General features: G+C 32.5%; 1 non-coding gene across 1 annotated transcript; it reads right to left on the bottom strand.

The window, feature by feature from the left end:
* Window positions 1-282: 282 nt before the first annotated feature.
* Window positions 283-354, bottom strand: TRNAP-UGG. The gene has a single exon. It is a non-coding gene; the product is annotated as a tRNA-Pro (tRNA).
* Between the last annotated feature and the right edge of the window lie 13,537 nt (window positions 355-13,891).

Genomic DNA, 13,891 nt, shown 5'->3' with positions numbered 1-13,891 from the left:
AACCGGTGGAGAGGCTATGATGACTTTAGGCTATTCAAATAGCTGACTAAGTCAGGCTCGGAATTTCTTTTTCATAAACCTGCCTGATGATTGATAAGGTAGGAGATTTTAAAAGACAAAAGAATCGGAATTTCTTTTTCATAAACCTGCCCTGATGATTAATAAGTCACACCCGAAACGATAATCATACCACTAGACCAAATGCCTTTATTGTAGAAACGATATACTTGAGACCTCTCACACCCAAAACGATAATCATTTTAGTGCTTTTTTTCTTTTAGAGGGGCATTTCGAGAATTGAACTCAAGACCTCTTGCACCCAAAGCAAGAATCATACCACTAGACCAAATGCCCTTAATATGGGCTATATATTATGTTTTTTATGGAATGTATCATCATTATTTCATTTATTTTCTTTGTTAATGAAATCCATGAGAAATAATCATTATTATTATATCTTTTAGACTAGACCGCTGTTAAATTATTTACATAGGGTTTGCGACAATTACTGTATTGAGAAGAAAATAATGTAAGTTTTAGTTTGATAGTTCCATTTGAGACACATATCGTGGAATACACAAGTAAAGCAAACATCGAAATTTAGGATTTGGGTAGGCATGCCTATTGAAAGTGGAAAAGATAAAATGATATTAAAAAAGAGCATCATCATTATAGTTTTAATTGCCTTAATTTTTGGTTTCTGAAGATTAAGATGGAAGAATATACACTAGGGTGTTGAATTGTTTTCTTTGAGGCTCATTCTTTTGCTATCATCCGTATACTTTTTTCTCTCAAGTTTGAAATCTATTTTCTTGAGCGGTTGTTGGACTATAAAACAAAAAGTTGATGGTCTAGTATGCAAGTGTTCAAATAAACTACAACCCAACAAATGAATCAAACTAATCCGTTTGGGTTGGGTTGGATTTATTCGGCTCAGTTCATCAGTTTGTTTGATTTAATTCTTCTATTTTGCTTCCTATGACAAGAAAATGAAGTTGTATTGAATGTAACATAGTTTGATTTATGACAAACTCATATGAAATATAATTGCATTAATAGTACTAAGAGTTGGAGTCAAATATTTCATGAACTTAAGTGCAACTCATGTTTTACTAAAGACGAGATGAAATTTAGTTAAGTAACTCGAACTTTAAATTACTTCATGTGGAGCTTCAATTACTCTATGTTAGTTGCTATCTTTAGGATTGACTAATTGGACACGAGTTCTTGGATTTAGGAGATTGTTTTATGTAATTTTCAACTAAAACTTGTGTTTTCAAATTTATAGGTCATAATTTAGGTAGTGGTTGTATATTATGGATGAACACTAGAGTTTCTATCCCATTCACCACAACTACTCTAGTTTTTGTTTGAAGGCTATAATTGTCATCTATGTTGTATGATAATAAAATTTGTTTGGATGAAATTTGTTTCTTAGCATAATATGAATTTAGTTGAATAGTTATTAGGAATAAGATGGAGAAAGAAATTTTCTTTAAAATAATATACAGACTCAAGTTCATCTTTGTTATTGTCAAATTGTGATTTTGCAAAAAACTTAACTAATATGAAATATCAAGGTAAACCAAGAATATATCCTGCACGTCATTCAATATGACAATAAAATGGAGTTAAATTGAAAGTAGGTTTAGTTTCATGTTTGGTAGGTTCAATATGAAGCATAATTGTATTAATGATATTAAAGAGAAATTTGTGTTTTATTATAAGAGACCAACTTCATTTAAGGTACTAGGAGTTTAAACTACTTCCATTCTAATTTCAATCACTTCACAATGATTACAAATTTAAGGTTGGCTAATTGAACATCAATTATCAACTTTAGGTTATAATTTAGGTAGTAGCCATTATAATATTAATGAGTACAAGACTTACAATTTACCCTGGACCATATGTCTTATAGTTAAATGAATATATATATATTATGCATGTCGAGGTCTGGATAAAGCACAAAGTAGTAAGAAACACCATTGTCAACTCTAAAGCCACCCACAACATGATGGAGACCGATGCAAAATATTTTAACATCCTTTGGCATCAAGATACAGGAAAGATGAACGCCGTCAAATTGGAAGGTTTGTCTGTCTTAAGAGTCACAATGAGAACTCTAATCAAGCTAGAGCCTTGGACTAGGAAAATTGTTTAGTGATAGTTGAAATGGATGACTTCGACGTCGTGTCAGGAATGAACGTCCTGCTGAAACACAAAGTCATTTACATGCCCCTAGCAAAATGTCTAGCAGTAACGGAGTCTAACCCGACGATCGTTCAGAAAAACATCCATCAACCAAGAGGGTTGAAAATGATGTCGATACAACAGTTGAAAAATAATCATAGCCATGATGAATCTACGCTTTCTGCTATTGTTGTAATTGAAAAGGGGAGCTCGAGTGAGCCAATCTCAATAGAAATCTTGTTGCCACTACATGAACACCACGACGCAAAACAAGGTCAAATAATGGATTTATCCCCACCAGGAGAGACAAAAACAAGGTCAGATACTAAAGAAGGGAGACAAAAACAAACCATTGAAGCAACACATGTTCACACAGAAATATCATCTAGACGGATGTAGAGAAGGGTCAGTCAGAAGCGTCAACCACAATAATTTCAAGAAAAATAAAGAGTTCATATAAGTTAAGGTCAGATCAACTTCGAGTTCAAAGCAACAAAACCAAAGACTGGTGTGAAAATATTATGGACAAGTTAAAGTTATCCATAAGATTATGAAGACATCATATAGAATCTAATTGCTCTTATGGATGCGGACTCTCCTTGTTGTCCACGTTAGTAACTTGAAACGTTATTATTTCGACCAAGAAGACATCAAGCAGAAGTAGGTGATATGACGTCATACAATTAAGAAAAAGTTTTAAGCGAATAAAGTAGGAAAGACACGAACAGAGAAGACATGAAGACTCAACAAACCGAGAAGTACTTTTCAACAGCACCTAGTAGGTTGGAAGAGACTCCTCATTATGAGATCAGCTGGAAGCGCATCGAGAGACCTAAAGTCAGCCTTATCCAATAAACTGTGTGGGGGCAGATGTCACAGTCATGATTGCCCAAGGCGTGTTGCCTGTGGTTGCATGTTGCATGTCTCATCCATTCTTGTAAACAATTTGTTGTCCAAGGTTGTTATTTGGACAATGTTATTGTTTATCAGTTATTTGGGCGACACGCCTTGAGCAATCATAACCGTTACAATTGGCTAAGACATTTGTTGTCCATATGCTATTGTTGTCCAAGAGACTCCTGATTATGAGGTCATGATTGGCTAAGACATTTAAAGAAGTTTTACCTAGGGCAACTTCTATCACAATCCTCTTCTTGCTCTCTGAAACTTCTTTAAATGTTATTGTTCACTGGTTATTTTGGTGCATCTTCCTAAAAAAGATTGTGACGACAGATGACCTAGGTAAAACTTCTATTGGAAGATCAGTGCAATAGAGAATCTATGTCCCTTTCCTAAAACCTTCAGCGCACAACATAACAAAGAGTTCCTAGAAAAAATATCATAGAACAATTTGTGTAATGCCTTTGAAGTTAGGCTCGAGGCTCTATCTTATCTCCCAAGAATATGGTTCATTCTCTATTCACATAAAAATTCTGCAATAGAAAGTGGTACCCTCATCTTCTTTTACAAAACTTTCTCAAGTCCTCGTGGAATGATTTGAAAGTGGTACCCTCATCTTCTTTTATAAGATTACCTCAGCCTTCATGGAATGGTTATGCTATGTTGATTCTTATAGAAGGGAGTAGGAGTAAGAGTAGATGACTGTTTATGGTCCAAGTCCCAAAAAAGTAAGTCTTGATGTCAAGAAATAAGAGGAATCCTCATAGTTTCCAAGATTTGAAGAGAATCATACCTACACAAATTTCCATTGTTTGTTTATTCTTGTTGTTTGCTCTCTTCAATTAACATGTTATAAAGACACTAGTAAATTATAATTAAATATAGCTTTTTTTTCTTTCCAAATATCAATTTGAATTACTTCTTGATTCAAGGTTTATATCGGACTAAACCATAGAACAGTGTGATGAGTGAGTTCGAAGTGTTCGAATTCAATTTAGGGAGAATGCGCTACATATATACGATATATTTAACCGCATTTTTGTTTTATTTACGAATTAAAAAAAAGAGAGAATCTGAGATATTTAAATAAGATTTAAATATTTGAATCAAATATGTGTCGGAATTAATTGGGATTGACATTTGAATTAATATTAAATCTTAATTAAATACTTTAATTAATCATTTAATATTACTTTAATTTGAAATTAATAATTCAAATTGATTGTTGAATCAAAATGAAGGAAGTCAAAATGTTGACTTCATTTCATGGAAAAATCCATGTTAGTGGAATTTTGAGGTGTCAAAATTTGGTTTAACCAAACTTGCATGCTTGCCAAATAAACCACACAAATTTGAGTGGAATTTTGAGTGTCAAAATTTGGTTAACTCAAGCATGCATGCTTGTCAGTTTTATGAGCATGCTTAAGTGATATAAGTTTTAGAAAAATAACCTAGACTTAAGCTATATTTAATTAGTCGGAATATAACGAAATAATAGGTATACCCAACCGTCTAAAATACTTAGTGGGAGGAAAAAGATATATGAGATACATCGTTTTCCTTTTACGATCTCTAAAAAATTCACACCGTGAGATTCGTGCTCGGCCTTGTGTCGCCCTGGGAGCGTCCTCCATTCGGAAGGTATTTGCATGAGTCAATAACAAGGTGAATAGAGAAAATATTTATAGTAAGTGGGAGAAGGAAGTATATCAACACCTCCTATGGTCTCCACCACTAGGTTGCACCGTGAGATTCCCATGTTCCACCTACATGTTTCCCTAAAGCTACTACCCATTTGGAGGGTTGTAACATGGGAGTCGAAACAACACAAACTCTAGAAATGGATAGGATTTCTTAGGTCCGTTCCCAACTTTGGCTTTTTCATTCGATAGCATTGTTGGGACAGATCTCTGAGGTCTAAAAATGGCGGGTCACACTTCCGAAGAATTACTAAGAGTTATGGAATCTCTAAAAGGGATGTTTGGACAACTGTCCTTCTCCCTTAGACATGAAGCCATAAAATACATTTACAACTGTCGTATGTAAGAAGCGACCTCAGTTAGAGAACATGTCCTAGACATGATGGTCAATTTCAATGTGACAGAAGAAAATGAAGTTGTCATTGATGAGAAGAGTCAAGTCAGTTCCGCAGAAATGTGGTAATGAAAAAAATAGAATATAACTTGACTGCTCTTCTCAATGAGCTACAGACTTATCAATCCCTCTTAACGAACAAGGGACAAACAGGAGAAGCAAATGTTGCTATCTCCAAAAAATTACTACGTGGATCGTACTAAAAAATTAAGCCTGGACCTTCAACTTCTAAAAGTGTTTTGATGAAGAAGAAGGGTAAAGGGAAAAATAAAATTCCTACTAACCGCAAACACAAGGTTCAAAAAGAAGATAAAGAAAAATGTTTCCATTGCAACGAAAACGGGCACTGGAAGAGAAACTGCCCAAAATACCTTGCAGAGAATAAAGCCGAAAAGACACAACAAGGTAAATATGATTTACTCGTTGTAGAAATATGTTCAGTAGAGTATGAAAACTCAACTTGGATACTAGATTCAGGGGTGACTAATCATATTTGTTCTTTTTACCAGGAAATTAGCTTCTAGAGAATGCTTGCGAACGGTGAAATAACACTCAGGGTTGGAACAGGAGAGGCTGTCTCAGGAAGATCAGTATGAAATTTAAAGTTGTTTTTTGGAGATAGATTCATTATATTAGATAATGTACTTTTTATTCCTGAAATGAAAAGAAATCTAATATCTATCTCTTGTTCATTTGCAAAAGAGGTATTCATATTTGTTCTGCAAAATTAGAAAACAACTTATATATGTAAAAATCGAGCGAAATAAAAGCCATTTTAAATACCGAGATGTTTAAAAAAGCTAAAACTCAAAATAAATGACAAAAGATTTCTCCTAATACCTATCTTTGGCACTTAAGACTAGGCCACATTAATCTCAATAGGATTGATAGCCTGGATAAAAATGGACATCCAAATAAGTTAGAAGACAACTCTTTACCTCCATGTGAGTCTTGTCTTGAGGGTAAAATGACTAAACGATCGTTTTTCGAAAAAGGTTATAAAGCCAAAAAAACCTTAGAACTCGTGCATACAGATCTCTGTGGTCCAATGAATGTCAAAGCACGAGGAGGGTATGAATATTTCATCAGATTTATTGAGGATTATTCAAGGTATGACTATCTTTATCTAATGCGTCACAAGCTCAAAGCTCTTGAAAAATTCAAAGAGTATAAGACTGAGGTTGAGAATCTATTAGGTAAAATTATTAAAACACTTCGATCAGATCGAGGAGGAAAGTACATGGACTTAAGATTTTAGGACTATATGATAGAACATGGAATAAGGTCACAACTCTCAGCCCCTGGTATGCCTCAACAAAATGGTGTATCAGAAAAGAGAAATAGAACTTTGTTAGACATGGTTCGATCTATGATGAGTTTCGCTCAATTACCCGATCCGTTTTGGGGATATGTAGTGGAGACTGCTACATGCATTTTGAACATGATTCCTACTAAGAGTGTTTCATAAACACCTTATGAGTTATGAAAAGGGCGTAAAGGTAGTTTACGTCACTTCATAATTTGGGGATGCACATGTGTTGGTGCAAAATTTCAAGAAATTAGAACGTCGTTCAAAATTATGTCTATTCGTAGGATACCACAAAGAGACGAAAGGTGGTTTGTTTTATGACCCTCAAGAAAATAGAGTGTTTGTATCAACAAACGCTACATTATTAGAGGAAGATTACGTAAGAAATCATCAACCTCGTAGCGAACAAGTATTAAGTGAGATTTCTAAAGAAGCTATTGATACAACAACAAGAGTTGTTGATCAAGCTAGTTCTTCAATAAGAGTTGTTGATGAAGTGGACACTTATGGTCAATCACATCCTTCTCAAGAGTTGAGAATGCCTCGACGTAGTGGGAGGGTTATAACTCAACCTGATTGTTACTTGGGTTTGGCAGAAACTCAAGTCATCATACCTGATGATGGATTGAGGATCCATTGACCTATGAACAAGCAATGAATGATGAAGATAGAGATCAGTGGATTAAAGCCATGAATCTTGAAATGGAGTCAATGTACTTCAATTCAATCTGGGAACTTGTAGATCAACCAGATAGGGTAAAACCTATTGGTTGCAAATGGATCTATAAGAGAAAACGAGACCAAATCGGTAAGGTACAGACCTTTAAAGCTTAACTAGTAGCAAAGGGTTATACCCAAAGAGAGGGGGTGGACTATGAAGAAACCTTCTCTCCTGTTGCTATGCTTAAATAAATTAGAATACTCTTGTCTATTGCCACATTTTATAATTATGAAATTTGGAAAATGGATGCTAAGAAATCCTTTCTAAACGGCAATCTTGAAGAGAGTATCTATATGGCTCAACCAGAGGGGTTCATTGAACAGGATCACGAGCAAAGGGTTTGCGAATTCAAAAGAACCAAGAAGCCATAAGCGAGGAAAACATATTGAGCCCAAATATCATCTCATAAGAGAGATTGTGTTACGAGGAGATGTGATCGTCACACAGATAGCTTCAGAGCACAACATTGCTGATCCATTTATAAAGCCCCGCACGGCTAAAGTGTATGAAGGGCACTTAGTGAGTCTAGGACTACGAGTTAGGTAATCTAGGGAAAGTGGGAGAAAAGGCATGAGTATGTGATGCCATAGTTTATTGTATTTATGTCTTTCTCTCTACTCAACATTATAAAACCCCACTAGAGTTTTAGTCCAAGTGGGAGCTTGTTGGGTTTTATGTCCTAAAACTCATAGTTTGTAAACAAAAGCATATTTTATTTTCAATAAAGTTATTATTGTTGTTTATTCAGTAAAGGTTGTTATTGAATAAAGTGAACTTTACGATCATTAATCTAAATCCAATAAACTAAGAACACTCTGGCTATAGTATGATTACTTGAACTATTTGTAGAGACATAAGAGTTGATCAAGTTCAAGTATATAGTCAATATGATCTATAGTATAAGGATAAGGCTGAGTACCTTATCCTGAGGACACTATGGATGCAGCCCACTTTTGTATATGATATAAACAATGCGATCACTAAAATTGTACATGTGGAGACATGTAAGTGGGGGCGTCCTATGCAATGAGTATTGCATAAGATTGAACCATGAAGAAAATCACTCTCACTTTATAATGTCGTTTACTGTTGAGACTAATTTTCTTTTCACTCGATGACCTAAGTAACTCGATCTTAATCTTGAGCTAACCATGAACTCCTTGTTTATTCGGAATTATCCTTAGATTTGCATGGGTGAGAGTGGCTCAAGTTCGCCAACTCAATAGGTCTCCCATTTCAGGGTAAGACTGGATAAATGGCTGAGGACGTGGGGTGCAAGATGGAATTCACTCCTACCCACTTTTAGGTCTTGAACAAGGGGCCCCACCCTCTCATTGGCCTAAGAGGGATCCGGTTTACTGGTTGGACCACAAACCAATTGTTCATTAGAGGATCAGTGAGACAAAAGAAACAAGAAGTAACTTCAGGGGTAAAACGGTAAATTGACCCAGCTCTAGTTACCAACAACCTGTGAAGGATCGACTTACTAATCATGGTTATATCAAATGGACAAAAATATATCTATAGTGAGGGGAGTGCAACTACTAGGCTATAGTGGAATGTCCTAGTACTTAACGAATGTTAGTTAACAAAGTTATTGAGTTTAACCGGTTAATCTTGGATCATTGGAGCTCATGATCTGTAGTTCCATTAGGTCCTTCTGGTAGCTCATATCGGACTAAACCATAAAACAGTGTGACGAGTGAGTTCGAAGTGTTCAAATTCAAGTTAGGGAGAATGCACTACATATATACGATATATTTAACTGCATTTTTGATTTATTTACGAATTAAACAAAAAGAAAGAATCTGAGATATTTAAATAAAATTTAATATCTTAATCAAATATGTGTCGGAATTAATTGAGATTGGCATTTGAATTAATATTAAATATTAATTAAATATTTAATTAATCATTAAATATTACTTTATTTTAAAATTTATAATTCCAATTGATTGTTGAATCAAAATGAAGAAAGTCAAAATGTTGACTTCATTTAATGGAAAAATCCGTATTAGTGGAATTTTGAGGTGTCAAAATTTTGTTTAACCAAACTTGCATGTTTGCCAAATAAACCCTACAAATTTGAGTAAAATTTTGAGTGTCAAAATTTTGTTAACTCAAGTATGCATGCTTGCCACGTAATCCCAAACATTTGAGTAGAATTTTTAGTGTCAAAATTTGGTGATCTCAAATTTGCATGAACATGCAAACATGACTCTATAAATAGAGTGATCATAAAACAAGAAATGTCTTCTTCTTGGCGAAAAACCTTCAGAAAAACCTCTCACAAACACTCTCTTCATATATACAAAATCCCTCCCAAGTTTAGTCACTCACCGGATTCCACAATCCCGTTCTAAGGCCGGAGGATAGTGGAGAAGACACTAGTGGTGGTTCGAAACCGATTTGTGAGGAAAAAGGAATTTGAACTACAAAAGGTTAGTATTCAAACTCATTAAGTTTTAATACTCATGAACATGCTAGTTATTTACTATAATTGATGTTCTAAAAGTGCCTAAGATCCAAATTGCTTCCGCATGTGTTATATTAACACCATCATTATAATCTCATGTATTTGCTAAAACCACCCGACATAAATGAAGTTCTCAAATAATCAAATAAATTATAAAGGATAGGGGAATAACAATAAATGAAAAGAGTTGTGATAGAAGACAAATATCCTATAATAAAAGATCAAATATGATATATATGGTAAGTTATACTTTAGGACTAAATATCCTTAACATTAAAGAAAGACTTCTGACCTCACGAACCATTAGTATTTAATCATAAGGAAGAGTATTAGAAGCATTACGTTGTTGCTGCATGACTAAGCTATTGCAAACATACTAAAAAGGTTCCTCTAAATTTTCACAAAATTTACATTAATCTTTGAAGATTCAATCTAGCGAGTTTTCATAATACTACATTATCCTCGGGCACTAATATTCTTTCCAATTTACACCTTTCACAACTCAAGTTTTCATATTTCTTTTCTAATTTCTTTGTGTTGACTTTGTTGCCCAACAATTGGTGTATTCCCCTCATTGACCTTATTATGATAATATTTGATATGGACCAAGAGACATCAATCATACAATATTCTTCAATGAAGATTTGAAGAAAATATTGTTGAAATTATCAAAAGATATGTCAATTCATGGCACATTGAAGAAGAATGAAGTTTCATGTTATAAATTTTGGTGGATTACATTTTAGAGCAATTTAGAGTTATTGTATTTCATTAATGTATTTTAAGACTTTTTATTTACTTTAGGTTACAATTACATAATAGTTAATTATAGTCATAAAGTATGAATGTTACAACTCTTGGAATGCCTTTAATAGTTTGATTTTGAGACTATATAAAGCCATGTATGTTGTATTTATAGGGAGACTTGGAAAATATAGTAAAAGAAGCATTTGTGCTTTTCTTTAGCTAATGGCTATGTTTCTTTGCAATTATATGTAGTTTAGGTTGCATGTAGAATCATTCAAGCTCGACATGATCAATCTTGCTTGTGGAGTGATTCGAATCTCAAACAAGTGTTTTTGTGTTGAGATATTTGATCAACAAGAATCATTCAAGCTAGACATGATCGATCTTGCTTGTGGAGTGATTCGAATCTCAAACAATGTTCTTGCCTTGAGATATTCGATCAACAAGGTAATCCGAATCTTACTCTCCTTATAGTGATTCCTTAACTTAACAATATTATTTGACCAAATGTCTTTCTTACTAATCTATCGTTTTTCGTTGCTAGTCCATGTGCTTTATGCACCTTAAGGTTTGAAATTTATCATTGTGTTTTTAGAATTTGTTCTCAAATCATTTGGATATATTTCAATTAATATTGTTAAGAAATATTGACATAAATAAAGTTCATATCATATTATGTTAAGTTTATTTAAGTTGTAATATGTAATCAGGTTCAATTGACTTGAAATGTCTGTTTAATAGAGATAAAATTATTGGTTCTTGCTTGATGTATGTCTTGAAACTGAACCGAGTCAGCGAACTAAATTAGCTTTTGCACATTTTCATTAATCCATGTATAAGTTTTATGCAGACACATAGGACCATGGATCCATACATCTCAATCGAAAAACAATAAATAGAAAAAGAAAGAATCGGAATTGATGGATGTGTTTTTTCAAACAAACTAAAAGAAAATGAGAGACAACATAAATCATGTATCAACTAAGTCAAGCCCACTCAAAAATTTGATTAAGAATAAATTTTGAACCTAGGGTAATAATTTTGAACTTATTGAAAAAATTTATAAGGAAAATTTTAATTATCTCACAATAAATTAAGAATTCAACCCATTGAACAATAAAAAAATTATTTTTTTTGATTGGATGAGAACTAAGGAAAAAATACTAAGTTGTTCTATATTAATCTAAAACTTTGGTTTAGAGTAATCCATGGATCATACCCATCAAATTCTTTCTTTTAAATTTAAATAAAAAAGAAAATTCCATTATTAGTAAAAATAAAAAAGAAAGTAATTGAAAAGAAAAAAAAATCTCCTGTAATACTAGCCAAGAAAAAAAACTCTCGAATGATTTGACTTAAATATAGTAGAAAGAAAAAACAATACAAGAACACATAAGAGGAACTTTATTTCTTCCTAAATAGATATTTTATTTTTTAATTGAGATAGTATAATTCCTTAATTGGCATGAATAATATCAATGTATATTGTCTCTAGCTTAAACGGATAAATCTCATAAAATTTACTATATCTTGTATTTAAAGATGAGAAATGAATTTGGAGATTCTGATAGTTCCCAAGGAGTTTCAGGTTAATAAGGAATTATTAAAAAATAAATATTTATTATTGAACATGTTGGTTGTACAAAATGATGGACAATTTATTATATATCAAACCATATGTATTTTATTAATTCATAAAAATAAGTACTAAATTAATCAAATATATCAAGAAAAATACTATACCTACGGGAAGAGTTTTAGTAAACCCATTGCAATAAATCAAAAAATGAATGAAAAGAGAACCAAAAATCATTATGATTTGCTTCGGGAAAATTTCCTATCACCGAGAAGTCGTGAGAGTTCAGAATTCTAATTTGTTTCAATTCTAGAAATAGAAATGGTATCCATATAGAAATACATAATTTTACAATGCAAATAAGAAAAACTCGTGATCAAGTTTTAGATAAAAGTAGCAAACATGTTGATAGATATAAAAATAAATTCAAGTTCTTTCTCTGACCTAATTATCAATTGGAAGATTTAGCTCGTGTGAATTGTTATTGGTTTGATAACAATAAAAACAGTCATTTTAGTATGGTAAGGATTCATGTGTCCATGAAAATTAGTTAATGATATACTTTTCTTATATTGACCCTAATATCTCTCAATCAAATGCAATAGTTGAAAATGTATTTAATATTTTTCTTTTATCCTTTTCTTTTTTGGAATAGTCTTATGTCTCCATTCCATTTGAAAATTGATATTTGTTGGGTAATTTTAAACTCATTAATTTTAAACTAATTTGTAAAAAAAGAAAAAATCATACCACTAAACCAAATGCCCTTATAGTGGATCTATCATTTTTAGTTGCCCGTGTGTATATGTTTTCCGCACCTCAATATATGAAATTTATCCACATATTTTTGAGCTTTAGAACCTAATTATTATTGTCACGTTAACTTCACATGATCTATCACACAGTTGAAGCAGCATTGTCACTAGAGTCCATGCATTCCTTTAGGATAGATATGTTAAAAATTAGGCCCTTTTTAATAACTATTTTGTTTTTTTTTCAAAATTATGTATTTTATCCTTTTATTAAAAAAAAAATTGAATTTTAAGCAAAATTTCACTCCAAACTAAGTTTTTGAAAAATATATATTTTTTTTCTTTATTTTAGTTTTCCAAACATAGATTGATATGGAGTGGCTAGTTTTCAAAACTATTTCTTAACTACAATTTGAACAATATTTATATTGTAAAATGGGATTAACTTCCTTTATGTTTATGTAGTTTCTTTTTATTACTATGTTTACTTCTATCTCATGTTACTCCATTTGTATTTACTTCGTTTTATACAAAAGTTCATCGTAATTAATAAATTCATGTGCTTAATACATTCCCTAGAAAAATAAAATTGTTTGTATCACGATAAATTACAATGAATACGGAGAAAAGAAATCCAAAAAATAAGTAGAAGGTTGAGAATTTCACCCAACCACACAATATCAAGCTTGACTAAATGGCTCACATGCAATTCTACCACAATAATGGCATGAAACTTATAAATGGCATAGATGAGGTCACATTTTGAAGGGGAACTTCTCAACTTGAGAGATCAATTTCATTCATCACAAATCAAATTTTTACATAATAATTTGTGGGTATTTACAGTCTCCCCACAAAAGAAGTTAGTGGCCGGGATTTAATCTCGATCTTCTTGAATCTCCACAAAAGACGAAGTCAATTTGACAATTCTACCATTACAAACTTTATGAAATTAAAAATAAATAAAATTTTCTAACAATTCATGTAATGATGCTTGCAACTTCATCTGCTCCTTCAATCGTGTAAATATTCACTTTTGAAGCTCCAAATGGTCCTTTCTCAATCTAATAAGCTTGTAACACATGAAATAATAGTTGAACTGAGCCTATCCAATTTTGTAGAT

Source organism: Cucurbita maxima, unplaced genomic scaffold (genome assembly GCF_002738345.1).
Source record: "Cucurbita maxima cultivar Rimu unplaced genomic scaffold, Cmax_1.0 Cma_Scf00056, whole genome shotgun sequence".
NCBI lineage: Eukaryota > Viridiplantae > Streptophyta > Magnoliopsida > Cucurbitales > Cucurbitaceae > Cucurbita > Cucurbita maxima.
The sequence above is the reverse complement of the archived record's forward strand: the minus strand, read 5'-3'. Positions and strand labels throughout refer to the sequence as shown.